This window comes from Magnolia sinica, chromosome 10, assembly GCF_029962835.1.
Source record: "Magnolia sinica isolate HGM2019 chromosome 10, MsV1, whole genome shotgun sequence".
Taxonomy (NCBI): Eukaryota; Viridiplantae; Streptophyta; class Magnoliopsida; order Magnoliales; family Magnoliaceae; genus Magnolia; species Magnolia sinica.
Window position 1 is genome coordinate 76,788,641 of NC_080582.1, and position 4,892 is coordinate 76,793,532.

A 4,892-nucleotide genomic window follows, 5' to 3' on the forward strand; every position below is an offset into this window, starting at 1 on the left:
TGAGACAACCCAAAGGGGTTGAATATATAGAGATTACAGCATCTATACATGGAAATAAATAAAATCAGAATCCTCTACCTATGGAAACCAACTATACAAGGTATGCTAGCTATACAAGGCATATTTCAGTCTGTCTAACATCCCCCCTCAAACTAATGCGGGTCATCGGCAAGCAATAGTTTGCCAACGAGAAATGAGTGACGTGCAGAAGTTAGGGACTTGGTGAGAATGTCTGCAATCTGATCATGGAATGCAACATGTGATAGAGAAACGAGCCCAGACAGAAATTTCTCACGAATAAAGTTATAGTCAACTTCAATTTGATGCGTCCGATCATGAAAAACCGGGTTAGAGGCAATCTAAATGGCACTGAGATTATCAACATGGAGTGGAGTAGGATTCTGCACAGGAATGCCCAAGTCAGAAAGAAGTCCACGTAACCAAACAAGCTCACTACACGCAGCAGACATCGCCCGATACTCGGCTTCTGTGCTTGATTTGGAAACAGTGGCCTGCTTCTTACACTTCCAAAAGATGAGAGAAGTACCGAGAAAAATACAGTAGCCAGTGGTAGATCTTCGTGTGAGAGTGCAACCAGCCCAATCAGCATCCAAATAAGCACGAAGGTCCAGAGTCACCGTGGAGGAGAAGAACAGTGATCGATCTAGAGTTCCACGTAGGCACTGTATGATGCGTAACACCACAGTTATATGAAGAGTCTGAAGAGCAGAAACAAACTGACTGATGACTTGGACAACATAGGCAATATTAGGGCGAGTCATAGTTAAGTAAACCAGACTCCCAACCAAACGGCAATATAAGTCAGGCTGTCTAAGTAGAACACCATCGTCGCAGCTATAATGAATGTTAAGTTCTAAGGGAGTCTGAACTATTTTCTGATCTGTCAATGATGCCAAAGCGAAAAGATCCTTAGCATATTTACGCTGGCTGACCAGGATCCCACGTTTAGAACATGAAATTTCAAGCCCAAGAAAGTATGTGAGATGGCCGAGGTCTTTCATCTTAAAGGAGGATTACAAAACTTCCTTTAAAGCCGAGATGCCAGTAGCATCGCTACCAATCAGGAGGAGGTCGTCAACATAGACCAGAACAATGACAATTCCATGAGTAGTAATGCGCAAAAATAAGGATGGGTCATGACCACTTTGAGTAAAGCCAGCACCCGTAACAACATCGTGAAAGCATTGAAACCATGCCCGATGTGCCTGTTTGAAGCCGTACAGGGCTTTCTTTAGGCGACATACCTTATTGTCAGGGATTAAAGAGTCAGGAGGAGGTTTCAAATATACAGTTTCTTGAAGATCTCCATGAAGAAATGCATTTTTCACATCCATCTGAGCGAGTGGCCATGAGCGAACAGAAGATATAGCTAGAAGAGTACGAACAGTTTTCATCTTAGCCACGGGAGCAAAAGTCTCATCATAATCAATTCTGTATTCCTTTTCGTATCCCTGAGCGACAAGTCGAGCCTTGTATCGATCTAATGATCCATCAGACTTGAGCTTAACAGAATAAATCCATTTGCTACCAATTAGCTGTTGGTGTAAGCCTCGTATCCTAGACCGTACCGTTCCATAGGCTTCTGCGGTCTTCCCGGTCGAATTTCGGCAACCTTCGACCCTTAACCGATATTTACGCGCGACCCTGATTCTCGTGATGTCAACCCGAGTCGACTCAACCCAGGACTTGTACCTTAGCGACCGCGTCGTCGCCGTGGTTCCGATGCCGCAACTCACGCGCCGAGGCAATACCCTGGTTGGGAGATATGGGCCAGCGTTCGATGCGAGAAAAACGCCGCGCGTGCGAATTCCGAAGAAATCTCTACAAGGTGTCACATCAATCAATCAATCCATCAATCCCATCATGTCAAGTACACATCACCTTTCACCTTTTCCCAAGCAAGCCCCAAAGTCAAAAAGTTCTTACACAAGCCTTACCTCTCTTACAACTTTTGCCAAAAAAGTCAAAAAGAGCCTCTTACACCCATCACCACCACATCCATCACTCCATCACCCATCACTCCCTCTCTCTCTCTCTCCCTTACAAGTCTCTCTCATTTTCAAACTCTCCCAAGCAAGAAAATCCGTACGTATGAGCCTCTCCCCATATCTCCCAAGCTACATGTGTGGCCCACCTTACCTACCCCTTCATCTCTCATCTCAACCATCCATTTTTCATCTTCCTCCATCAAAGAGGAGCACAAGGAGCTAAGGAAGCTAAGGGAGCAAGAAGATCAAGTGGTGGGTGTTTCGATAGGATAGTTTTTGATGTTTTTAAGATGAGCCAAGTGAGGCCAACCGATCAATGGTTCGGATCTCACTTTGGACCCTAAGATGTGGCCGATGGCCCACTTGGATCATCATGATCATTCCATGATGGGGCCATTCTCCATGGACTCCATCATGATGTTTATTTCTTTGTATGCTTAGGGTCATCTAGACCGTCTATTTTAGTGGAGAAGGGATCTCCACCGTTGGATTTCGATTTCATGGACCCACATGTAATGGGACCCACTTGATGTATGATTTAGTGCAAAGGGAGGACCCATAGTGCCGAGGTCCCTCCATCACGCGGGTCTCACTCTCTATCTCTCTCCCTTTTATTTTATTTTTATTTCTTTTGTTGTTATGATAATGAGGTTGTGTGGCCCACTTGAATGGACCCCACCACAAGTTATGTATCCCATCCAAATCACCTACAAGTGGGGCCCACTTTGCGTGTATTGTACCCACACCATCCATCAGTGGTGGCCCACATAAGCAAGCCCACCTTGCACGGCTAACAGTCCAGCGTCCAGGACGCTAGACGTTTTGAAGAAAAATACAAATATTGGCTTGGTTCCAAGCCAATGGAGGAGGCCCACTCATTTTGGCCCCATCTTGATGTATGTCTTCAATCCACACCGTCCATTCCCCTCTCAATCTCATTTTAGGCCTTGAACCAAAAAATGGTGTCAACCCGAGGTCCTGGCGGGCCATACCGTAGCAAATGGTGGTCTTCACCATTAAAACCTTCCCTATTGCCTTTATAAGCCGAAACAGGCCCAATATTGGGCTTGTTTTGCTTGTCGGGAGCCATGGAGGGCCGTTGGACGGAGTAGATTGTTTAGATATGGACCCTACCTGAGAAAACCACAGAAAAACTAGAAAAAAATAATAATAAATACATCACAGCAGCTACCGCTGCTGTGACAGAGAGCAGCAGGCGCTGCCTGCGTACCAACGCCCGGACGGGCTGGGCGGACGTACAGCGGCCACGGCCCTAGCCGTGGGCCCCACCTTGATGTTTATTTGTCATCCAATCCGTTCATGAGGTGGGCCACTCCCAGAAGTGGGCCCCCTAAAAATTTCAGCTCTATACGATACTCGGGTGGCCCACACCGTAGGAAACAGTGGAATTGAGCCTCTACCTTTGAAACCCTTTTTGGGTCCACAGAAGTTTTGGATCAGGGTGAAATTTGTTTTCACCCTTCATCTAGGCCTACGTGACCTTATCAACGGGTTGGATGGACTGTAAACATTATGGTGGGCCCCACTTGGAGCCCACAGTGATTATGTGTTTTATGCCACCGTCCAGGCGGACGGTGGAGCCCGCTGTGATGTTTGTGTGATTTCCCCACCGTCCAGGGATGGTGGGCGTGTGGTGTGTGTGCGTGTGTCGATGTGTACGTGTGTGTATATATATTATATATATATATATATATATAATATCATATTATATATTATATATATATTTTACTGATGTGGGAGGCCCACCTCAGTTTGCTTGAGGCCCGTGATTAAGGCCCACCTTGATATATATGTAAGGACTACCTCAGTTTACTTGTGGCCCATGGTTGAGGCCCACTTTGATATATATGTAAGGCCCATGGGTCGAGGCCCATTTGACGTATTAGGGGCCCATGGGTTAAGGCCATTAAAAGTGTATTGGGGCCTATGGGTTGAGGCCCATTTGATGTACATATGGGGGCCCAATTGGCGAGGCCCATTTGATACATATAAGGCCCATAAGATTAGGCCCATTTGATGCATTCTAAAGCCCACGGGTTATGGCCCATTGCAATGTACATAAAGCCCATTGGTGCGGCCCATTGATGTGGTTCACTTGATGACTATGAGGCCCATATGCTACGGCCCATTTGATGTATTGAAGGCCCAATGGGATATACGTAAGGTCCATTGCAATGAGCAATCCCAACATGACCTATGTAATGATGTTTACAATGGGCTATACCTTGGGAGCAATGGCGGTTTGACGTCCCCATTGCAAGTATAGTGTTGGTTAAATGTCCGCATTATGACTTCCCCTAGGGCCCATACATGTAATGTGTAGGCCGTCTAGGCCCATCTTCGTTATAAACATTATCCATCCCATATAACATGTTTAGTTCCATGATTCATGATCATATGCATCATACGTATGCTTGATATGAGAAATGACTGATCATAGCACATGCCTTCGGGCAGATTGTTTAGGAGCTCAGGAGGTGTTGCCCTACATGAGTGCACGATACGCGCGTGATTGTTGTATGAGTGGATAGTGTGATTCATGCATTCGCATTGGGTGATATGGTTCTGTCGCCCTAGCGACATCGGTAGTAGCCTCCACGAGCGTATCGTGGTTGGCGGGATTGGATACTGAACTGTTCTACATGGGGTGCTATAGATATCCCTGGATGAAAGTCCTTAAACCCTTATGGTACCAAGAGGTTGCTCCAACGTCTAAACCGAGTGGGTGCATGAGCGCCGAGTGCCGATTACCAGACGGTTACGCTTTCCACTGTGTCGTGGTCGGTTGGAAGGGGGTGCGGCTTTACCCGCCCGAGAGTAGGGGCAATGCTAGGCTGAGTCTGACCAGCTCGAGGAATGGGT